Here is a 25,357-nt window from a genome sequence, read left to right on the forward strand (position 1 = left end):
GTTGGTGGAGCGCACATTGAGAACCTTTCCCTCAATTCCCAGGAAAGTAACTGCGGAATTTGTGTTCAAACTCTGGGGAGAAGTCTCGAACACTTTCAGGGTGTGTGTAGAAGGCTTCTGCCTCTGTGATAATTTGTGTGTCTTTTATAGTTTGTAAACCAGTGTCTCTTAGTCAAGAATATTTCTTTTATCTCTTCCCACATCTGCTTTCCAGACTAAGACGTTGATTCTTAGCTGGGGGCTTGAGCCCTTTTGCTGCCAGAGATGACCCCTTTGCTGGGCCTATCAGCCCCTAGGTTATCTCTTCCATATGCACCAACTATCTGTGGTAGAAAGGGGGAGGACACGTCCTGCCACAGTGGGCAGATGTTTCTGAAATAGAGAGCAGGCTTATCAGGCCCTAAGCACACAATCTCTTACAGAATGTTTTAAAATTTTTTCAAATCTATAAATACCTTTGCAAACTGAATGCTTTATCTTCAGTATTGTAAAAAGCATTTTTACAATATATTTCTGTTAGAAATGAGAAGCTTGACTCAGCCAATATATCAAGCAGTAATTCAATTTATTAATTAATATGGTAATGTATGAGCAAAAACAGCGCTGGGTACAGTGGTGGGGGTTTTCCCCTCTAACTGCACACTGATTGCTGGGCTTGCTGGTATTTATTGGTAATATTAATGCATATTCATAAGCTTTCTCCGTAGTTTCTATTTCCAATTTTTTACGTCACAATTCTATACTTCAGGATCGTAAATCTATGATGGTGATGTTTGGTTCCTTTCTAATTTCTATACTCTATTGTGATCTATTCCAGGTTTCAATATCCCAGGATGTGTATCCCAGGTGGTGGGATCCAGCTTCCAGATGTGGGGTCCAGCTTCTATTTTCTAGGACCATTAATCTATGATAGTGATGTCCAGCTTCCCTTTTCAAAATCATTAATCAGTAACATTGATGTCCATCTTCTTTTTCAGGATGTTTTCACCGTTTCGTTAGGAGCTTGGGATAGGTTCACTTCCCTCTTTTGTTTAAATCCTTTATACATTCTAAAGCTACAGTTTAAAAATCCTTAATACAAAGCAACATTCTAAAGCTAGAATTCAAAGGTTCTTATTACTAAACAGCTTAAGACTTATAATAGTTAATTGCAAACAAAAGATTGGTTCAAAGGCCTTCTTCCATGCTTTGCTTTCCTCGGTTGTTTATTAGAACTCATCTTTATAACTGTCCCATGGCACTGTTCCACACATTTCACAATTACAGTTACACAGGTTACCTTTATTTACCTGACATGAAACACAACTTTGTATTTCACATTTCCTTGCTTTATCTGTATCGCTGAAAGGTATAAAGTGGTCTGTGAGGAAAATGTTACTGAAACCTGCTAAACTTTACTTAAGAGTATTAAGGAGTAGTCTAGTTTTATAACTAATTCCTGATACTTCCAATAAATAGGATAAAATATACTTAAACACCCTCACATTTATATTTATTAAAATGGAAAATACAGGACAAAACAGTACAGCTGTTTGCTATCCAGGAGAGTCACAAAATTTGAAACAGAAGTATTTTGAATGTCCACTCTGCTATGTGGTGGTGATCTTCATATGGCCTGGGCTTGTTTTGGGGGTGATTTCTTGGGTTCTTGGCTCTTCTGTACACATGAAAAGGGAGACAGTGCTCAAGGGCACATGTGACTAAGTCTATCAGGTAACCCAAATACAAATGTTTAAGAAAAAGTCACTTGCCCAGAATCTTCTGTGCAAGGGTGGGCTCTGACCAGGATTAGAGGTAATGAATAAGATATCTTAAATTTTTTAATTCCTTAATAAGATAAGGGGTTAAAAAGCCTTTATTTTTATGAATTTATGCTTAAAAAATAAAATATTCTCCCTTAAGATACTTTATTCTATCAGACTCAATCTTTTTTCTTTTGAACAAATTAGGACTAAACATATTTTTACTTGTCTCAATTGGGATATATTTAATCTTGCTTCCTAGTGATGCCTTAAGTTTTAGCTTTTCTATTTTTCAGATCCTGTACTGCATTAGTGTATAACCCTGAACTTCATATAGTGTTAGTAAGCTCTCATCACAGTTTGGTCAGACAAAACAATCCTTCCAGGCCTGAGAACCAAGGTCATCATCAGAGCCTCAGGCCTGAAAAGTATAAACAAAAGCAAATTGGGGGGGAAAACTGGAGGAATGTGACTTCATTACCCAAAGCTACAATTGGACAAATAACCCCTGATATGCAAATAGACCAACCTTATATCTGCCTGAAAAACTCGTGACTGTCATCCATTTTGTGTGTAGCCTCTGCCAGGCTTTTGCACTGCCCAAGGTGTATCATTTGAAGGCCTTTTAATAAATGCCTACTTTATTCTCTAACTCTGTCTAGCCTCTGTTCTAGGTAGCCAGACAGAAATATTTGATATCTCTACTTGTTTTGAGCTTAAATCTAAGATATGGAGACACAGAGATGAAGGTATGATTTGCATAACCGTCAGAGAAAAACATGCCTGATCCAGCCTTGGAAGCATATTTGGTTAGTAAGGTAAAGATGGAAAGATTTCTATATGAATGCAATGTTTCCCAAGTGTCTTGGACTAATAAATCTATAATCACAATCAGGTCAAGAGAGCAAAATGCTTTTAATTAGGTAAGTCCATCCGTTTTCTGAGCTGGGACAGAGATGGCCATTGTGTGCAGGAGCAGAGGAATGCACTTGATCAGCCTTGCAGGCCCCACATACTCATCTGCCCCTGTTGTAGTTGTGAAGCTGGTAGGCTTAGTAAGGTGTATATGTAATTCATCTTACTCCTTTTAGAAGCCATTCATGTGCAGTTATTGTGACTGGAGGCATCTCGTGTGCCTCTGATGCCTTACTCAATCTGTCTCATGACCAATACTCCTTCATTTATTTTTTTACATATAAGCATACCTATGTTTATGTGATATTCACATTTGACATAATTATTCAGTATGCATGTACTTTAATATCAGATAGCAGAAAAATAGTTTTAAGTTTATTGGTTAAAACAACACTGTCATGGTTTGACACTGGGCCAATGCCAGGCACCCACGAAAGCTGCTTGCTCACCCTCCCCTGTCACACCTGGGCAGATGTGGTCTTTTTGGGGTCCCCTGTCGGAAGAGGAAAATGATGAATCTGACTCCATGTTCTTAGAAGGTTAATTTATTACTTTATGATATTATATTAAAGAATACTTAACTAGACTATACTAAAGAATACAGAAAGAATACTGACAGAAGGCTAAAAGCTACTAATGAAAAACCCGTGACTCTCTCTTCAGATTCCGACACAGTTTGACCTTGATTGGTCATTAAGTAAAAACAATTCACGTGAAACCAATGAAACATGCACCTGTTGGTAAACAATCTCCAAACCACATTCCAATGCAGCAAAACACAGGAGAAGCAAATGAGACAACATTGTTTTCACCTTTCTCTGAGGTTTCTCAGCCTCCCAGGAGAGAAATCTTGATGAAGGGATTTTTCCAGAAAATATGACAGTGACAGGCAGAGAAGACAAAAATTAACTAAGGGTTCATGAGTTGAGATAAAGTACCAGGAGAAAACACTCCAAGGGCAAAACAAGCTCCACTTAAAGGTACAAAGTGAATTTATTACTAACAGAGTCAGAGAAGGATAATGAGAAGTAAAATAAGCCCTTAAAAAACACCTTTTTCCCCCAGCCCCTCCCTCCTTCCCACGAAGAGCGCAGGGAGACAGGATATGGGGGTTTGGTCAGTTGGTCACCTGAGGTTTTCTTCCGCTGCTCAGGGAGAGGAGCCTTTTTCCTGCTATAAGATCATGGGGTCCTTTCCACAGGAGACAGTTGTCCGTGAACTTCTCCACTGTGGCTCCAAAACTCAAGAGCAGTAGCCTTCCCAAAACTGCTGCAACGTGAGTCCCTCACATGGGCACACAGTCCTCCCAAAACTGCTGTGGTGTGGGTCACTCTTCCAGGGGGTGCAGTCCTCCAAGGACAGGCTCTTCCAGCCTGGAAGCAGGGCCTTCCTCTCTCCACCAGGTCTTTTACTAGACCACAGCCTCCTCCAAGCATCCACCTGCTCTGGCATCAGCACCTACCCCACAGACTGTGAGTGGATCTCTGCATCCCCTGTGGATCCCCAGGGGCTGCAGGGGACAACCTACTTCACCATGGTCTTCACCATGGCCTTCACCATGGCCTGTAGAGGAATCTCAGTTTTGGCACCTGGAACACCTCCTCTCCCTCCTCCTCCACTGACCTTAGTGTCTCCATGTTGTTTCCCTCACATGTTCTCACCACCTCCTCTTCTCTGACAAGGAGAAAAAACTGTGCCCTGCTTTGTTTTGATTTTCTTCTTAAATATGTTATCACAGAGGCCTTACCATCATCTCTAATGGGCCCAACCTTGGCCAGTGGCACATCCATCTTCAGAACCATCAAGGATTGGCTCTGCTGGACATGGTGGAAGCTTCTAGCAGCTTCTCACAAAGTCACCTCTGTGGCTCCCCGCTACTAAAAACCAGGCCATGCCAAACCAACACAAACATACAAGTGATTTTCACATCCACAGTATATTGAGTAAAAGTTCTGTAAACCCCATCTCATTGGGTAAAGGAGTAGTTTTGTGACATCTCAAAGTTTTTCTAGAGTTATAAAATTGAAGTGTGTCCTAGTTATAGGGGAACTTGAGATTGTGTTTAAAATGCAGAATATGAGTTAGCTTTATTTCAATATGATGTAAAACTAAGAAAATAAAAGGTACTCAAAATTCCCATGCAGTAACCAGTTTTCAAGTGTCCTAGGGTCTTGGGAAGGATGAAAGTTTGACAAGAAAGTCTTACAGATATGTATGCTTGGCAGAAAGATTTTTGAATGTAGAATCTGAAGAAGGAATGAAATGAAAGCAAGTTTTGATATAGAAGAAAAGAATTGGTAAGCCAGTCTTACTGGATAACTAAGAAGGCAAAGGGTATGTTAGTTAGAAGGGGTTTTTAGGACTTAGAGCAAAGGATAAACCCACCTCAAACAAGATGTTTTTACCAAGCAGAAAGATAGCACAGGCAAACAAGTTTGCCGATGTTGCAAGTAGAAAAAAAGTCTCAGAATTTTCCACTGCAAGAAAAATGAAAAACAACTTCCAGCTTAAACTGTAATGTACTAACTTTTAGTGATTGGAGAATAGTAACATGAATATGGTAATTATAGTAGTTATGATAGGCTATAGATAAAAGTTAAGGTATAGATTGGTTCTTCTGTATTAAGATGCTCAGCAAAGAAAAGTATATAATGCATTGTAACCAAAACTAAAGGGTCTCCAGGCTTGCCTGCAGCTGGAGCTGACAGCTGTAGGCACAGGCTCTGTCACCCATGACCCTGGACTGGTGTAATGCCTTGGATGTAATAAACTGCTTATTCAAGAGCCGCCTGGAGTCCTGCATCCATCATTATGGCTCTTACACTAGGATGAATTTATGATGCTTGTATCCCCAATTGTCTGTTCTGTTTATGCTGGATATTATATTCTGTGCCTTCAAGATTGGTTCTGAGGGCAAAGTTGGGAAGAAGAAGAAGCATGGAGTTTGTTATCAGAAACTGCACTCACTCTTCCACATTCTGCCCTGGACTGTGTTGTCTGGGCATGGACAGAGCAGAACAGAGCCCTCCTTTGCTTTTTAGTTAGTTTAGCTAGCTGAGGCAGAGAAGTTTTCCCTGGACTGGTTTTCTTTCCCTTTTCTTGGAACTGTTCAAACCTGCTCCAGACTGGGGACCTGGGCATAGCACCGAGAGCTTGAACTTTGTGGCCCACCCGGGCCTCCTCTGGGCAGCAGCCTTTCCCAGTGCCGGAGGGACTGGTAATAGAGCAACCACCCACAGAAGAGACTTTCTGAATTTGTCATCTCTTCAGAGCAGTGAATGAGTTTTGTCATCTGGTATTGTTAATTTTTTGTGCTGGGGAGTACTTTGCCTGTTAAATAAACAGGTTTTTTTCCACTTCTCTCTGAGGAGATTTTTCCCGAAATGGTTGGGGGGGGGGGCGTGTGAGTTTGCTTTCGGGGGAGGTGGGGGGGCCCTTTTGGAGGTTTTATCCCAAATTTTCCCTAAACCAGGACAAATTATTGGTGCCCAGTGCGTGTCTCAAGGGAGTGGAAAAAACCCTGTTCTGATTGTATTTTGGTTGTACTTACTCTGTATTGGGATAAAGCAGTTAGTAGCCATGTTTGAATTCATAATGTCTCTTGGGGTGGAGGCCTGCATGTGTTTCTGGTCCCTAGGTTTTTTTGAGGTCTTAATACCTCTATGGCCCCTAGGATTATTTTCTTATCCAGAAATAGCTCCAGTATTGTCCCTAATACGTACTTTTGCAGTAGAGGGGCAGACTAGAATAGCTATTGGGCTGGGCTTGGTAGTAATGACTTGTAGGAAGTTTATAAAGGTGCTGGAGTCTGTTCCAGGTATGTATGGTTCATGGTTATGGTTAAGCACCCAGTTTGTTAGAGGAGGAGCAGGAGATGAGGCTTTTCAGCCTTTGCTTTCCTTCTTCTCCTTTGAATCTGTTACATCACTATTGGAGAATGTTCAGTTTCCCCTGAATGTTAAAGAGACCATCTTTCTGGTATTTAATCTGGTAAGCTTCCTCTATACAGTCTGCAGCTTCTCTAGAATGAGGGCTGAGATTTCTAGAGGGGCTGATGAGACCCCCTGATGCAAGAGTAGACCCAGGCATGGAAAATCCTGAGTGGTGTGGGAAGTGGGAGGATATGGGCCAAATCCTGAAGGAATTTTCAGACCCTATAGTCTGGGACTTTCCATGTGAAAAAATACAGAACCCAGCTGAGGTGGGGAAATACCTGAAAGAGAAGTGCCATGATGACTCTAAGGAGAAAAAGATAATTGCAGTGAGCTGGGCCTTGGCCTATGCTTATCACACACTGCTAGATAGTGTAGGGCAGCAGATAGAGGCAGGGGGGCAGGGAGATAAATCAACAGCTATCCCAGTCACTCAGGCTGCAGCCAACACCCCAGTTACAAAGCCAGTAACTAAACTAGACAGTGAGCCTAAGCCAGCAGCTAAACCGGACAGTAAGCTTCAACCAATGTCTGTTGCTACTAGCACGAGAAGTGGAAAGTGCACAGACAAGACCGATTGACCAGTGGATGATGGATGATGATGCTGGAGAAGGACCCTCAACACCTCCTGACATAAAATCAGGAGTGAAAGCAACAGGCACAAGATCAGAAGCCAATATTGAGTCCTTTTCCCTAAAGGACCTTTGTGGCCTAAGGAAGGATTACACCCGACGATCTGATGAATCTATAATTAGTTGGTTAGTCAGTCTTTGGATGCTGCAGGTGAGGCTACAATTCTGGATGGCACTGAAGCGAGGCATTTGGGATCCCTGTCACATGATCCTATCATCGACCAAGGAATGATGAGGGGAGCTAACCTTCACAGCCTCTGGGCATGGGTCCTGGACAGTGTTCACAAAGATACCTGTGTGCAGACGATCTCTATATGCAGCTAACCCAGTGGAAGACTATAGAACAAGGGATCCAGTGCCCGAGAGAAATGGCAGTGGAAGAGATCATCTTCTCAGATGACATAACAATTAGGAATCCAGTCTTGGTACCATGTACATCCGTGATGTGGTGAAAACTTGTATGACTTGGGCCACACCAATATGCTTCTGCTTTAGCCATAATGAAGCCGGATGACAGTGAGGAGACCGTGCTTGATATGGCAAAGAAGCTCCGAGCATATGCAGATGCTGTACATGGCCCAACACATGCAAGAATTGCAGCGGTGGAAACATGTCTGCAGAAATTAGAAGATAAGATAGAGGAGAATCATAGAAAACTAAGGGAGGAGATTAAAGAGGACCTTCTCCAAATCTTGAGAGTGCAGATCAGAGGTTCTGGTGTTGTACTGGTTTTGGTTCACTAATTTAAGATTTCTTTAATTTTCAGATTTTCTTGGCTAATGTACTAAAGAATGTGGTGGGTTCGGTGTTGGTTAATCACTAATATGTCACTATGGAGCACGACACTGCACAAAGCACCCAGACTCCATCAGAAGGGTGTATGAGAGAGATTTATTACAGCAACATGTTGCTTTTATAGTTTTTCAAGATATTTACATTTCCTTAACAGAAGCATACATTGCCCATTGGTAATAAGAAAGAAACAAAGTTCCTAATAGGTAACCATGGAGCCACGTCATTTTGTGAGCCAGTTAATGTCCGTATTTTTAAGTTTCCCTCTTCTATCACATTGCCATAGTGATAGCCTTGATGTGTTCCTTGAGAAAGATAAGGGGCTTTCCTTATCTCCAGGAAGCCTTCACTGGCTCACAAGAACAACACAAAATGTCTTTCCCACACTAATACACTTAGTTTTTTCTGTGAGATAGGATTAAGAGAAAGGTAAAATAAGCTTAAAACTTTAAAAGGGTATAAAGAGAATTTTATTACAAGTGACTAAAAGGAAAAAAAGGTTGTAAGAATCAAAACAAACTCTCCATAACAGTTTTTTTCTTTCTACAACCTTTTTTTTCTTACTAACAATGTAAAAAAGCAAAATTTCCAGTCAGTTTACCACTTTTAAAATAGTTTTTCTTCAGTCCACATAGGGAGAGAAGTCCCTCTTGTTAAGGTTATGGAGACTTCTATACAAGAAGAGAAAAAACAGTTCTCTTGTGGCTCTCAATTTCGTCATGAATAACAGCCGCATGGGGAACTTTGCTGTTGTGAAATCTTTTTTATTTCTACAAGCTTTCTCACAGCTTGTTGATGGGTTACGTTGATTTATGGGGTATTTTTTTAAAGATGAGTTGTTTAAAGGCAAAAAGTTCTTATTAGCTATCTTTAAAATTATTTTCATCTCCGGGAACAGAGATCTTCATCTTCTTCTCGGGGGTATAGGGTGTCATCATTCTTTTTCTTTCTGTTTAAACTTCTTATGGAATTACAGCTACTTTAACTTCTGCTTACTTTAACATGGAGGCTTTTGTTCCATATTAATTTGAACTTTTCATCTCCCTATAGTTTTATGTGTTATAGGGAAAAAGAGTTTTTTCTCCATAGCTTATAAGAGGATTTTAGTTCTAAAAACAAGGTATTTCCTTCATCCCTCCTATCTGGGATGTGAAAAATGCATGTTTTATGATTGGCTTTTTGCAAATATTAAAATTAATATTATATGTGTTATGTTAGAAAGTTTTGCTGTATTAATTTTCTTAAGTAGTGTGTTAAATATAGTTTTAGGTTTTAACATACTGTTAAAATAGAAACTATGCTATGTAAGATACTTTTTTTTAAAAAAAAAGAAAGGACTCGCAGCAAGATAGCAGCCACAAGACACCTAAATCTTTCAGAGAAAAAAAATTTATTGCTCCCTTATCAGGAGAAAGTAACTTCTTCCCTCCATGAAGGCACCTTTAGCATTCAAAGGAAGAAGTTTACGATGACCAGACAAAATCCTGTGTTTTAATGGAATTTATGCATCATGTATGAGGTGTATGAATATGCAACAGGAGATTTTTTAAAAGGGTTAATCCTCTGTTAATGGGTGTCCTTTTTCGGGCTTATTTTGCCCAGAAAAAGGTACACAGACATCCATAACTCTTTGTTTTATTGTCTCATATTGTCCTAATCTAAATTGTTCAAATTTTATATTACTATTGTTATAACCATTTTATTACTATTAAACTTTAAAAAACTTTAAAAACAAGTGATTATCGTTTTTCACATTGGACTTAACTTCTTCCTCACTGACTGTGATGTTTTCATATTGTTCTTTCACATGCTTGCATCTTGTTTCTTTCTCTCACTTGAGGAAGGATTGAAGTACTGAAAGGGTTAACATCACGTTTGGGTTCTTCAAAATGGTCACTGGACCCCCGGAGCTGGGTGCTTCAGATGGCAGCTCTGATCTCAGATCTAATCAGCTAGGTCTGAACTCAGCAGCAGCACGGCGGGGAGGTGGGGGGCGCGGGGGGGAAGGGTGGCCTTCTCCTTGCCCGATGGTTGCGGGCAACTTGTAGGGGGGTAAAATCCCAGCACCGACCCGAGGCTGCTCCCGGGGCTCGGCGGGTGCGGCTGGGCCCCGGGCTGGGGAGTTGTAGCAAGCAGTTAGATGTTAGCAAGGCTAGCTACATCCGGCCTGCGGTACCCCCTTTCACTGCCCGGGAGCAGATAAAGGAAAGAGAGAAGAACCAGCAGGCAGCCCGGGGAAAGGGAGCAGCAGTGACAGTGGGCCCGGCCTGGGACGAGGCCCGCCCAGCCGTGTTACCTAAAAAATGTCATGGTTTGACCCTGGCACAATGCCAGGGCCCCCATGAAAGGTATATTTCCAAAAGGGTTGCTGTGAGATGTGACCTGGGAACAGAACAAAGCAGGCTCCCATTCGGGGATGGAGGGAAAAAAAACCCACTTTATTTATTACAAATCTAGAAAGGAACACATACCAAGCTAAGAATGAAAACCTTCCAGATACTTTCCTCCTCCCCCACCCTTTTCTCCACAAATTCACCATCCCTCAAATTATCAACCCTCAAATCCATCAGGGAGAGAGGAGTCCCCCCTTGCCTCATAGGCCTCCTCCGGAAGCACAATTAAAACCTCCTGTGCTTCCGTATCATCCATGGCCCCACCCAGAGAACATCGGCCCTCATGACTTCTCCCCCCCACGTCCAGTGCTCTCACCACTGGACACGGGCCAGGACTGCTTTTAGGGCTCCCCGTTTAAAGATGTTCCACCTACTTCTAGAAGCAGCAGTCTCTCAACTTCGGGACACCAGTCCCCCCCACATTTCACCCCCTGGGGCCGAGGGGCCTCATGAGCAGAGATCTTCCTCTCCGTGGAGACAGAGGGCATCTCACACCCTCCTCAGCTGTTTCTGTTCACGCCGCTGCTTCACTCTTGACTCAAAGGTGTTGCCTCCCCCTAAATACAGTCTCTGGGTCACAGGGAAAAAACACGGGTCTGTCCATGGCTATACAAGAAAAAGTCCAGCCCAAGGCCACTCCATCATCTCTTCCACTCAGGATTCTTCTCTCCTTTTCCAGCTTTCCTCACGCTTGCCCATTTCATCTCTCATCTCTCCCTCTCACCTCATCCTGATTCAGGAGGATTCAGTATTTATAAGGTTTCTATTAGTCTACAAAGGGGTTAAAATCTTCACTTCTGCCTGTCCAGGACTCCCACAGCTGCCAGGCACCTCTCTGCCGCATCCCCCGCTTCTGGCCGGCTGAGTTGCTAGCACAATTTCTGTCTCTCTCTCCGGGGGGGCTGCCCAGACATCTCAATTCTCATCAACCCCTGCATGTTCTCCTCCACCTCTGCACCTTCTGGGGCTCCCGGCCTCCTCCCTGTCATGGCCTCCCCCTCCCCCACCCAGACGCAGCTGGGCAGGGGAGAGGCCAGACTCTACTCACCAACCCCGGACTCCCAAAGAGGAAGTTCTCTGGGAATCTCCTGCTTTTAACCCCCGTGTGTTCTCAGAGGCGTATCCAGATCCTCAGTGGCCATATCACATTCCAATTTTGAATTTGGCCACTGATTGGCCCAACTTAGACCTTTCCAGAAACACATTTCCAGGCCAAACCACGACACCTAGCTCCTGACCAGCAGAGAAAGTTCCTGAAGTTTTTCATCTTTAACATGTGTCTTTTACAGAAGCGTGTCCAGCTTCTCAGTAGCTCAACAGACTGTCAGTTAAACAAAAAGCTTCTACATTATTTCCCTAAATTTTCTTCCTATTCCAAACCACGACAGGTATCCAATGCAGACATTCCCCAGATGGGGAGAGAAGGTACACCCCATGAGCTGAGCTGTGGTTCTTCCTGCATGATTGCGGAGAAAACATGAGGAGATGGGATGGAAAGTCCACTGCTGCTCTGACCCGACGCATGCATGAATTGAAGGAAGGCAAGGCTCAGAGAGGAAGCTCCACCAAAAGGGAAGCAGCTCCAGTTGCCCTTAGCCAGACTGCCCGGTATGATGATGATGACATGTTTGATCCCCTTGAAGGAACCTCAAAGACATATATCCAAGGAAAGAAGGATAACCAGGCTTAGAGGGGCCCTGCCTCTAGCCAGGTAGAGGCTAGGGAAAACCATTTTTTGGACTGTGTGGATTCATTTGCCTGGCACATCTGAACCACAAGAATATAAAGGTTTGGTCAATACTGGTGCGCAGCGCACATTAATCCCATCAAGACATGTGAGAGCAGAATCTGTTTCTATCACTGGTGTGACAGGGGAATCACAGGATTTGACTTTGGTGGAAACTGATGTGAGCCTGACTGGAAATGAGTGGAAGAAACCCTATTGTGACTGGCCCAGAGGCCCCATGTATTTTGGGCATACATTACCTCTGAAGTGGATATTTCAAAGACCCTAAGAGACTCAGGTGGGCATTTTGGATAGCGGCTATAGTGACAGAGGGCATCCAGCAATTGAACACCTAGCCTGGACTGTCTGAGAATCCATCTACAGTAGGACTTCTGAAGGGAAAAGAGCAACAGGTACCAATTGCCACTTCAACAGTGCATCACTGACAATATAGAACAACTTGAGATGCTGTGATTCCCATCCACAAGATGATCCGAGAGCTGGAGAGCCAAGGGGTGGTCAGCAAAACCCACTCACCCTTCAACAGCCCCATTTGGCCTGTGCGTAAATCTGAAGGAGAATGGAGATTGACGGTGGACTACCGTGCATTGAATGAAGTGACTCCACCACTGAGCGCTGCTGTGCCAGACATGCTGGAACTCCAGTACAAGCATGAGTCCAAGGCAGCAAAATGGTATCCCACTATCAATATTGCCAATGCATTTTTCTCCATTCCTCTGGCAGCAGAATGCAGGCCTCAGTTTGCTTTCACCTGCAGAGGTGTGCAGTACACTTGGAACCGGCTGCCCCACAGGTGGAAGCACAGTCCTACCATTTGCCATGGGCTGATCCAGACTGCACTAGAAAAGGGTGAGGCTCCAGAACATCTACAGTATATTGATGACATCATTGTCTGGGGGAGCACAGCCGCAGAAGTGTTTGAGAAAGGAGAGAAAATCATCCAAATCCTGCTGGGAGCTTGTTTTGCCATCAAAAAGAGCAATGTTAAGGGACCAGCTCGTGAGATCCAGTTCCTGAGAGTAAAGCTGTTGAGAGCTTTGTAACAAGCTAGCTCCGAGCTAAAGCTCACAGTGAGATTAATTTGACCAAGATAGAAAATGAGGGGAGTTGCCATTCCAATTAAACTGTGTGTCCTTGGCCCACGGATGAAGTAATGCATAGACACAGGTGGTGGAGCGGGACAGCCTGGGAACGTAGTAAGTAGTTATACCAAAACAGCACGTAGATAGCTGATAGCTAGTTAGCCAATGGTGAGCTGGGATTTTGCACTATGCATGAGCTAATTAAAGGGTGTATAATAATCGGTGATTCGGGAATAAAGACGAGACTTGTCGATCATCATATGGTGAGCGAGTCTTCCTTCTCCATCAAATGGTGACCCCGACGTCGACGACTACGGACGGACACGGCTGCCATGGATGGGGAAGTAGGAGCGGGTCCTTCTGAAGCAAGGGGGGGGACGGCAAACGAACCACTGCGAGTTCGCGGCCCTAGGAGCTATAAAGATAGTCCTAGCCTACGTGCTGCCGAAGTCTGTAAGCCTTGCAACAGCGCTGATTAGAAATGGAAAGGCAAGCAGCATATGATTTATTTATTTGCTTTTTAAAAAAGCAGCAGATTAAGGACATAGACTTGCAGAGAGACCTCCCACACTTGTTAGATTACGGGTACGCTACAGGGTTGTTTTTCAACCCCCATATGGTCCATGAGGTAACAGAGTGGCGTAAGTTCGGCACCAGGAGGGCGGTTACGCGCGCCGTGGGAGAGCCCGGGGCAGACGCGGCGGCGAAAATGCGTATGGTAGCGGCGGTCCCAGCAGTGCGGCGGCGGAGCGGACCGAGTGCTGCGGCGGCGGCGTGCTCGGCGCCAGCGGCGGTTACGCGCACCGCGGGTCCAGTGACACGCACGGTGACAAAAACTCGCACGGCAGCTGTCCGTGGGGAAAGCGCACAGATCGCGAGGGGGGTGCCGGCCAGGGCCAAGCTGGCCAAAGCGAGACGCAGCAGCCGAATACGCGGCAGCGATAAGCGCAGTGCCAATAGTAGCGGCGGCGGACGCGCACCAGTAACGCAAAACCCGAAAGCTGGAGCTAGGAGGGCTTTTTCACTTTTTGCAAGCGCACAAAAGCACCAGCGGTGTGGGACGTGCTCCCGCTGGCTGCGGGTGTTGGCGCAGAGCCAGGGGGAACCAGCCCGAGCAGAAATCCAGGCAGAGCGGAGCCCAAAGGAGACCGGTGCTGCGCGGGTTCGGGTGAGGGCGTTCCTTTCCGCACCCCCGAGGTGGCGCAGACTGAGGCTCTGCCGGAGCAGGCAGGAGACGGGCGCGGGCAGACATTCCTCAGGGCACCGCCCTGTCACAGCTGCCTGGCAACCACAGCAGACAGCCCGTCGCAGCAATTCAAACTTGTGTCTGAGAAAAAACAGGTCAGGAATTTTCTTCAAGATCAGGATGAAAAACTTCTGAAAATTCACACAGTGCTTCATCATACAGCAGATGTTATGCGGAGCACTTCACCCAACTGTTCCACAGGCTTTACAGTTTGTTTACCAGTTTTTTTTGTAAATGTGTTTGCTTTTTAAAAAGTGATTGAGTATTTGGGTTTGATGGCTTTACGTTTGATGACTTCATTGCCTTTCCCTTACCTGAGGCAGGAACAACCTTTTAAGGGAACAGAGTCTAAGTAAACTTCCTAGTTTCTGTTTGGACTACATGTGAGAAGATTTAAATTGTAATATTTCTGTATACTATGGTTTTTATGGTCTTTGCTTTCTTCTATTCATTAAGAGATGGCATTAGATAAATGGATGTAAATGTGCTAATTATTTTGTAAATGTGCTAATTATTTTGTACTATCCTAATTTTAAGTGAAATTATTTGTGTTTAAGATTATCTGTCATCTTTCTCAGTTTTGTTTTAAAATATCTATCCAAGATTCAAAGTTTTAAGAATTATTTATATTAAGTTTATAATTTTTGTTATTTTCAGTTTTAGAAGTAATGCTGATAGATAGTGATTGTTGTTAATACTAGATGAATACTTTGGGAAGGTTGTCTTAACCCCTTCAAGCACTTCTTGTTAAGGAGTTTTCAGATTTTTGTGATAAGAATTATTATTAAGATATTGTTGTAGTATTTACAGCCAGCTTTCATGTGTTTTTCTATTTTTTTGTGTGATCACCTACAAGACACGTGTCTCTTTAAGATCCTGTCTTTTTATTTCCTAACTATTTAGATGTTTCTGAGGGTTTTATCCAAATTGCCAGTTTTGTAGTTCTTTTAATTATTATTACAGGAATACTCCAGCAGAGAATTCAAGAAGTTTGCTGTGTTTGGAAAATCTCTGTCTTGACAGAAACTTCAGAAGGATTCAATTATTTGCTGGTTTAATTGGTTTGTAACCCTAAGGTTTCTTGTTTATAACAGTTGTTTTTAAAAGTCCTGTTTAAAAAATGTGTTAAGTGACACTCACCAATTAGAGTTCGGGCTCTGGCCAAGCTCTAGCTCTATTTGGATGGAGTGATTGACAATCAACCCAGATGTTTTCTGCATCAAAAAGTATTCAAGTCCTTTTGACTTGGCAATTTGACCATCTATGACGGCTGAGCCATTTTCAGAGGTGATTTGGAGAAACATGAATCCGGACATGATTTCTCCAATTCTCTGTCATTTTAACGTTTGTCAGCTGTCGCAGACTCTGGGATAAGAGTTCAGTGTTGTAGTGTTTAGTAATTTTCTGATCTCGTATGTGTTGTTGATTGTGTGTATTATCTAAATTGATTCCTAATTACTCTTATCTTAACATTTCTTTATGTAACATTGCAAAATGAAACCAGGACCCATTCTTCACCTCCAGGATTTTGAGAAGATTCTTTAGTCTTGCAGGGATGTGGGATTTGTTTCTGTTTTAACAGGTGCCCTGTCTCAGCTTGAAAAGAAAACGGGGGAGCTCAGGGTATTGGAGTGGCTCTCTCCACCGCTACAGCAACAGAGAACTGTGAGACTGAAAATTGAAATGATTGCATCCCTCATAAAGAAAGGACGTCTTAGAGCAATCCAAGTTACAGGAGCAGAGCCTTCCACAATACGATTGCCCATCAAAAAGGACACGCTTGACTGGTATTTGGTGAACTCTGGGGAGCTCCAGGAAGCCCTTTTAGGAGCTGGAGCTGTCGTGGAGACTGGGAAATTGCATCCTAGTCCCCTCCAGTGGATGACAGAATGGGACTGGATAACAAAGCCCATTCGGAGTCTGTCACCGTTAAGGGGGGCTATCACGGCCTTTACGGACGCTGGTAAAAAGTCCAGGAGAGCAGCCGTGACATGGAAACAGCAAGGACAGTGGCGACAACATTTGTTGGATGCAGATGCCAGGGACAGTCTACAGACATTGGAACTTTTAGCTGTAGTATGGGCAATGATGAATTTAAAAGGTCCTTTGAATATTGTGACTGACTCCCTTTATGTAGCAGGAGTAGCTGCCAGGGTACTATACTGGGGGAGGGGATATCTTTGTGTTTCCTCTCCAACAGGACCCTTGTGGATCCCCGCGAAGTGGACTCGAGCTGTACCAGATGTTGAGGACCGTCGCGGCCTTGTCACCGGAGGACAAAGAGAGGGCGCACAACAAACTGACGCTGATATTGCGACCCTATTTGCAACGCCTCCAGCCCTACTCTAACGACGTGCGACGTGCCTGCGTTCATCTTCCTGACGATTGGATCGAGTGGTGTCAGGACCTTACGGTAGAAGCAAAAGCTCCTCAATCACAGCCATGCCTGGACTGTGGGGACAATAAATGCGCTGCATGGATCGCGCTAGACTGTGGAGGCTGTAATAAGGTGTTTTGGTTGGAGCAATCGACCGTTCGGCAGAACTGGTGCCCAAGCTGCCGATTCTCCTGGAACTTGCAGAACTCGTGGCAGCGAGCACTAAGGGATTTTACAGGGCTTGATTTGAGAGGATCGTTAGACTTGTATGAAGCCCCGGAGCAAATTATTTTGGCATATGTTACTTGGCAACTTAAGACCTTGTGTGAGCGAGTAGAAAAGCAAGTACATACTCACATAATAGCTTCGCGCTGTCGAAAGCTTGTGCCCCTCACACAGACATCCACTGTTGGACCGATTAAAAAAAACACTGTGGGGTTGAGGAGGCACTAGACGACTGCATCAAGCAACTTAAGTCCTGTTCTCTTCGCTCCAGAAGGACTGCCAAATAGGGCAACCCACATTCTGGAGCAAACTGAAACAGGTAGTAGTAGCCACACTTTTACCTGGAGGGGCAGCGAATAAGGCCATGAATTTGGCCAAGCAATTAGGCTGCTGGGCCAAAGACGAGGTGAACGCCACCTCCCAGGTATTGGCCATGCTGTCTCAAGATGTACAAAGTGTAAATCATGCAGTATTGCAAAATAGAGCAGCAATCGATTTCTTATTATTAGCTCAAGGCCATGGTTGTGAGGAATTTGAGGGTATGTGTTGTATGAATTTATCGGATCATTCTGTATCAATACATGCGAAAATTAAAGAGCTCCAGAAAGGGCTACACGCCCTGAAAGAGGATGATGGATTGGGATTAGAAGGATGGTTAAAGAGCCTGGGACTGGGCCCTTGGCTGAGAACAATGATCATGTACGCTATAGGGATATTAGGTGTAATAGTATTGCTAATGCTTGTATTACCATGCTTGCTTAATTGTATACAAAGAATGGTGAGTCAGATGATGGAAAGGGCTTGGAAAACAACACTTCTAGCCCAAAAAGAAAACGGAGGAAATGTTGAGAGCTTTGTAACAAGCTGGCTCCGAGCTAAAGGTCACAGTGAGATTAATTTGACCAAGATAGAGAATGAGGGGAGTTGCCATTCCAATTAAACTGTGTCCTTGGCCCACGGATGAAGTAATGCACAGACACAGGTGGTGGAGCGGGATAGCCTGGGAAAGTGGTGATAGTTATTCCAAAAACAGCACGTAGATAGCTGATAGCTAGTTAGCCAATGGTGAGCTGGGATTTTGCACTATGCATGAGCTAATTAAAAGGTGTATAATAATTGGCGATTCGGGAATAAAGATGAGACTTGTCGATCATCATATGGTGAGCGAGTCTTCCTTCTCCATCAAGGCACTAAAGAAAGCTGTTTTAAATCATGTGGGACTACTACAGTCCTACTCAGTTTGGCATTTAAAAGACCATGGAAGTATGTGCTATGTGGGCCATACTCTGTGTGCTTTGCAGACCTCTTTTAACATTTGTTGTGAAAAAACTTTCCAATTAGCAGTTGTGGCTCCTCCCCCTTGCCCTGCATGCTGATACATAACAGGGGCGAATGAGAAAGTGGGACCCTGTATTGGGTCTGCGGTTCCCTGCTCCTTATCTTTTGAATTGGAAGCATTGGGATCACTGATGCATCTATAGGGAGAAGCAGTGGGTGTGCTCCCACTGTGGGAACCCTGGGAGGGGGCAGGGATACTATGGGAACAGGGGGTGGGGACGCCTGGTGACATCACGCCAGCAGATGCTTCCTGGGGGGAGTAGAGGGGCGGAGCTGAGGGAGTGGCAGGTAAGGTGGGGAGAGGGAAGGTATCGCGAAGATCAGGGGGGTGGTGAGGGTTAAGGAAGGATTTTTGGGATGCTGAGTGGAATCATGGGAAGAAGGAGGCCAGGTAGTGCATGGCAGCATGTGGCTTCCTCCATTTTCTCGGCTGTCTGGGGACTGGGAGCCATTTTGGGAATCACCGCTCTCCAAAAAGCTGACACGTGCTTGGGGTTTCTGAGCTGGATACACGGGGGATTGGGGAGGATTCCACGTGGTCTGACCAGGACTTTGTGGACAGTGGAACTTGGGCATTTTAAGATGCTCAGGGAGCCAGCTCCCCTGGGCGTGAGCAGAGTCTGCTCTCTTAAAATACCGAGTTTTGGGGTAGAGGGATCAGAGCTGGGGTGGGGAGAAATAGGAAGAGCAGAGGTACAGTCCTTGTTGTTTGGCTTTTTCTTCACTTACCTTTGCTTGAACAAAGCTGATCGAACTTGTGAACTCCAGAACACAAATTTAGCTGAAGACGTGTCCCCAGACTTTCCCAAGGTTATCAATTTGTTTCCTACTTTGTCCCAAAATTTAATATTGTGGACTTGTTCAGGAGAAATTTGTGGGAAGTGTAAGAAAAGCCAGCGTATAAACCATTTCAATTTTCCCTTAGAAAATGAAACATTTCCACTAACCAAAATTCCTATAATCTGATAATATACTCCTTTCTGTGCCATGCTTAGCTTAGACCCCATTTTAGATGTAAAAGGCACAGTACAACCCCACACCATCCAAAAACAAACTCGAATTCACTGCTGATTTCCAAAACCCACAGTTAAGAAGCGAAAACACCCAGATTTTAGCCCTGCACAGCGCAGCAGCCTGTACAGTTTTAAAAGTCCCACTAGCAGCAGCACGGAGTCCGAACTCTCTGGGCCGAGGGGCAGAGCCTGCCCGAGACGCACCTTCTCGGAGTCACACGCCGCCGCTGCATGCAGCCAGGGCCGCCCCACCCACACCGCGCTGTGGGAAACCTTAAAGCGCCCCTGCTCGTGCCCCGCGGGAAAAACCCAATAGCCCCCCCACTCGCGCCACGGGAGAACCGAAAGCCATGCCGCACCACACTGCTGGAAAGGGGCGGAGTAGGCAGAGCCTTTCCATGCTCTGAATAAGAACGAAAAAGATCAAGTCTCTCCTCAGAGACTGTTTTTGAGCTCCCCACCCCCTTATGGAGCGGAGATACTCACCCAAATTGGTGCGATCCGTGCTGTGGTCCGGCGGGGTCTTCTCTACACCTGAATAGGACTCCTCAGGGCTGGAGGAGCTACCGTATTCTCCCCCCTTGGAAGGTCTGCTCACCAAAAAGGAGCTGCGCTACCTAGAGGTGCAGGACTTCCCGGAGGCTTCTATGGGATAAATATCAAAATCTCTGCTGGAGAGCTATGTCCTCATATCTCTGCCAGTGGATGCCAAGCTGCCTTAAAGTCTCTCCGTGGTCTTCTGAGGCTTCGAGAGCTCTGGAGTGTCCCTTCGGGGCTGCAGGATTGGAGTAGCCGCACATATGGGCACCAAAATATTGGAATTACCAATATTGATGAATGGAACACGCCTTGGCTTGTCTTGGCCCCTGCTGCTGCACCAAATAGCAGCAACTCTGGTGTTTCACCCCAGAGACACTTTTGACTAGCTGGAAGAAGCAGTTGGGCACGTAGAGACAAGTCCAGGCATGCTGGAGCTCTGGTGGAGGCGGGATGGAGCTTGCTCTCGTGGAGGGTCCGCTCCTCAGGCTTTCCTTTGCCGGAGAAGCTTTAAGGCGATGGTGAAGGAAGGAGTCGGTTTTGATGGAGGGTTTCAATCCAGAGCTTTTATTCTGGCCCACAGGCCTCTGAATCTAGCAACAGCTCCAACAGAACTCTCGACCGCGTGGTTTGCTCATCCTTTTACCCAAGGGAGAGGGGGAGGGCAGGAATAGGGGGAACCACCAACCAGGTACGGGAGAGGAGGTCTTAAGGGACAAAAGACACTTGGATGGCCCAATGCCCCCCCAGGGGTGGAGGGCATCCTTTGAATCTGCCCTGCCCAATTACTTGATGACCTTCTGGAATTCCAGGATTGACAGACAGTACTCAGCAGGGGTCAGGGTGGGGAAAGGAGAGATGATTGACACACCTGGGGAGGGAATCTTCAGGGAGAAACTCGGGGTATCTGAGGCAAACCATGACATCACACCACAACACCCCTGCAGGGGGGAAACAATTATACATTGACAGATCTTCGAGGGTGATTCAGGGGAAGCGAATGTCAGGATACGCTATAGTAAATGAAAGATTAGTAACCATAGAAAAGAGAAGGCTACCGTCCAGTTAGTCAGCTCAGGCATGTGAATTGTACGCCTTGAAATGAGCCCTCGAGATATTGACACAAGGGAGGGGGGATGTATTTACTGATTCCAAGTATGCCTTCGGAGTGGTACATATGTTTGAGAAAATCTAGGAAGAAAGAGGATTGTTAAATTCAAAATGGAAAAGAACTAATTCATGAAAGACTCATCTCAAATGTGTGAGAAGCGTTACAGTTACCAGAGGAAATTGCTGTTGTGCATATTTAGGGGCATCAGAAAGGGACCACTTTAGAAATAAGAGGGAATAACTTAGCAGACTTAGAAGCTAAAAATGCAGGTGAGTCCAGGGAAGAAAAAGTGATGATGATACTGACTCCTACTAGAGAAATTCAAGATGTACCTGTATTCAGTAAAACCGAAGAAGAGGATCTCCTTAGAATAAGAACAAAAAATAACAATGAAGAGAAGTGAGTGTTATCTGGTAGGAGGCAACTTTTAAATAAACCATTGACCAAGAAAATATTAGAAGGCATGCATAGTAAAACTCACTGGGGTACCCAAGCATTGAGTGATCAGTTCTTGAGAAACTGCGGCTGCATAAGAATTTATAGAATAGCAAAACAAATAACTGAAAAGTGTGTGATATGCCAGAAGGTAAACTGAAAAGTCATGAGGAAAGCCCACGAAGGAAGGCGAGAATTAGCCTTACGACCTTTTCAAAGCATCCAAGTAGATTTCACTGAACTCCCCCAGGTGCAACAGTAGAAATTTTTGTTGGTAATAGTATATCATTTAACCCATTAGGTAGAAGCAGTGCCAATAGTTAAAGCTACTGTCAATGTGGTATACAAAACTCTTCTAGAACTAATCATTCCCCAGTATGGAATAGTAAATCACATTAACTCAGATAGAGGAACACATTTTACTTCAAAAATACTACAGCAAGTAGTCCAAGCTTTAGGTATAAAGTTTGGTCTACCCTTTTTGACTTCACCCAATAGTATGGACACTTAGGAAGAAGGGAAGGACAGTGTCAAGAAATATGTCCTGTCCATATTACAAACTTTAGAGGAACTCCAGGAAAAGGGAAGAATCCCTCAGACTGCTACCCTGGATTTCAAAATTCATAGTGTTAATCCTGGGGACTGGGTAATGGTTAAATCATAGAAAGACCAACCTTTAACCCCCAACTGGGAAGGTCCTTTTCAGGTGCTGCTAACCACAGAATTGGCTGTACAAACTGCAGAATGAGGATGGACTCATGCCAGCAAAATAAAAGGACCAATAAGAGAAGCCTACAACTGGAAAATCATCACTTCTGCATAAAGACTGAAAATTACTTTAAAACAGAATGCACAAGCTCAATGTAGCAAGTAAACCACAAGCAACTGCACATCAATCCAGACTGGGAGGGAGTTCCCCATGAGCTTTATCGATTCTTTTGTATTAAGTTTTGTTTCGTCGGGCCAGGGTTTTATGAGCCTTTAAAAGAAAACTTAATACACAAAGAATAGCTTGGCTATTACCTTTGGAGGCAAATAATGAGCAGGATGGCTTCTGCTGCAGTGTTGGAAACAAAACTGTTTAATAAAAGGAAAAACAATAAACAGAAAATCCGATCCAGGTACAGAGGTCTGCTCCTGGTAAAACACCTTCACAAAAGCCTCGCAGTTCTTTTGTCTTCTCTTTTTCTACCTGATGGCCCAGGCGGGATCTTTTGGCTCTCATCCAATTAGGTGACCCCAAGGTTTTAGTGAAGTCTCTGGGGTCCTATAAGGTGGCTTTTCACCTGATCGTTGGGAGAAACTTCTGGGCCTTCTTCCTTTTTTGGGGGACAAAGGCTAGTTTGTCCCTCTCTCATTGGGGGCATCCCCCTACACTCCTTCACTTTTGTATTCCCAAATGTCACTGTCGAGGTGGTCATGACACGAAGCAGAGACCACAAGCAGTCTCAGATGGCAACTCTTTATTATCAAACATGGCTGACCTTTTATACACTTTCTAATTGTTTATATTTCTACCCTAACTATTGGACACAATAAATCAACATAACACCATTGGTGAAAAGTTACAGTGACTTCAACTAGCTTTCTAAAATACTTCATCCAGCTGCACTTATCTTTCTTAAATTCCTCACTTCTCTTGGTCTCCTTTGTTACAGCCTTGGAGAGAGTTCTTTATCAGCTTCTTCTTGCTTCTCAGCTTCTTCTCGCTCCTTTAGCTAACAGGCCCGCTGTTAGCCACTTCGACACCCAAAGGCCAGAAGCTTTCCAAACTCCGGGGTGGTGGTTTGCTACCTCCCCAATCGGGGGGATCGGGTAGGACCAGGTACATACAAACTAACAAACACCAAGTCCATAGGTGAACCTAGGGTTTTCGCTTTTGCCTGTGACGTGCAGAAAGAACAAATATTAGCCCTCTCTGCTGAGACATATCCCAGATTTATTCCTGATCACATACCCTGCTTAAAGCACCCTGGAATGAGACACTCAAGTTGGCTACAATGTCAGTGTGAAAATTGTGGCCAGCTCTGGTGTTGTAGCTCGCCCGGGAGACAAGCATGTTACAAAATTTGCCAAGATAAAGGGAAAAGTTCCAATACTAATCGAGGACAGGTACCAATTCTAACACTTTGTTGTAGAGTTGAGTAGATGCTCCTTGATACTCACGAGCTATTAGAAACTGAGTGAGAGGCTGTAGTAAATCAAAAACAAGGACCATATTTTGAATGCAGGCAACTATATGATGGGGAGGTGATAAGACCCTATTCTGAGAGTGAACGTAATAAAGGCTGACTATTTAAAGAACTACAGAGAACCACAAAATAAGAAAAGCAGGTGACATTGGTAATTTTGGGATAAGGAGGTATAGTGGTTTTGATTCGCCAATTTAAGATTTCCCCAATTTTAAAATTTCCCAACTAATGTGTTGATGAGTGTGGTGGGCTTCAGCGCTGGTCAATCACCACTGCACTCATTTCCTGCTGTGAGATAGGAAAATAGGATTAGGAGAAAAGTAAAGCAGGCTCAGAACCTTTAAAAGGGTATAAAGAAAATTTTATTAAAAGTAACTAAAAGAAAAAAAGTAGTAAGAATCAAAACAAACCCTTCAAAACACTTCTTCTCCCACAACCTTTTCTTTCCCACTGACAATGTAAAGGAAAAAAACCTTAAAATTTCCAGTTAGTTTACCACATCTAAAATAGTCTTTCTTCAGTTTACTTAGGCAGAGAAGTCCCTCTTGTTAAGGTTATAGAGACTTTTCCACAAGCGGAAAAAACAGTTCTGTTATGGTTCTCTCACAACTAGCAGCCACTGGGGGGAAAATCTGCTATCGTGAAGCTCTTCCTATTTTCTACAAACCTTCTCACAGCTTGTTGATGGGCCATGTTAACTTATGGGGTATTGTTTTAAAAATGAGTTGCTCAAAGGCAAAAGTTTTCATTATCTGTCCTTAAAATCCTCTTCATCCCTGGAAACAGATATCTTCTTCTCCTGGGGGTACGGGAGAAGGCACCTTTCTCTTTTTCTCTGTTCAAACTTCTCATGGGATTACAGTGACTTTAATATCTGTTTACTTTAACATGGAGGCCTTTACTCAATATCAATTGAACCCTTCAATTCCCTATAGTTTTATGTGTTATAGGGAAAAATGGTCCTTTTTTTCATAACTTACAAGAGAGGATTTCAGCCCCCAGAACAAGGTATTTCCTCACCCTTCCCATCTGGGGCTTAACTTGTTTCTCACTGACATCCATGTTTTCATGTTGTTATTTTACATGCTTGCATCTTGTTATTTACACTCACTCAAGGGAGGATTGAAGTACTGAAAACTTTAACATGTTGCCTGAGCCCTTCAAATGACTCACCGGTAATTTGTGGTGGGAGTTGTGGCTGGGCTGTGTCAGGATCGGTTTCATGGTTGGTCTTTGGTTTTCTTTGTGTTCACTTCCAGCCGCAGGGCTACTCTGTTCAGGCTGTAGGTGTTATGAATAAAAAGTTATCTATTTTTTTTAAGGTTGCAGAGTTAAAACATATTGGACCAGTGCTGTTAAGTTAGCTTCATTGTTAAGAGTTCTTCTTCAATTACCTGTTAATGGTTGGTGATTAACCATTGTCCCCCTGATGCTTGCCAGGGAGGGACACAGAGATCCTGCAGGTACCAGGAGAATGGGAGTGGCATCAGAGCTAGTATGCAGATGAGAAATGCATTGTAACCAAATTTTGCAGTTTTCCAGGAAAAACCCTAAAAATTACGAGCCAACATAGAACTAAGTGACCTAAGTGATGTCTAAGGATGGGAGCGTAGTCCAGTGCATACTTGGATCCTTTTTGCTTTTCACC

At 44.1% G+C, this 25,357-nt stretch overlaps 1 long non-coding RNA gene across 1 annotated transcript; it reads left to right on the forward strand.

The window, feature by feature from the left end:
• Positions 1-18,673: 18,673 nt before the first annotated feature.
• LOC135289128 (uncharacterized) lies at positions 18,674-25,357 on the forward strand. Its single transcript, XR_010351927.1, has 2 exons — positions 18,674-18,709; positions 25,244-25,357. It is a non-coding gene; the product is annotated as an uncharacterized LOC135289128 (long non-coding RNA).

This window comes from Passer domesticus, chromosome W (assembly GCF_036417665.1).
Source record: "Passer domesticus isolate bPasDom1 chromosome W, bPasDom1.hap1, whole genome shotgun sequence".
In the NCBI taxonomy this organism is placed as follows: Eukaryota; Metazoa; Chordata; class Aves; order Passeriformes; family Passeridae; genus Passer; species Passer domesticus.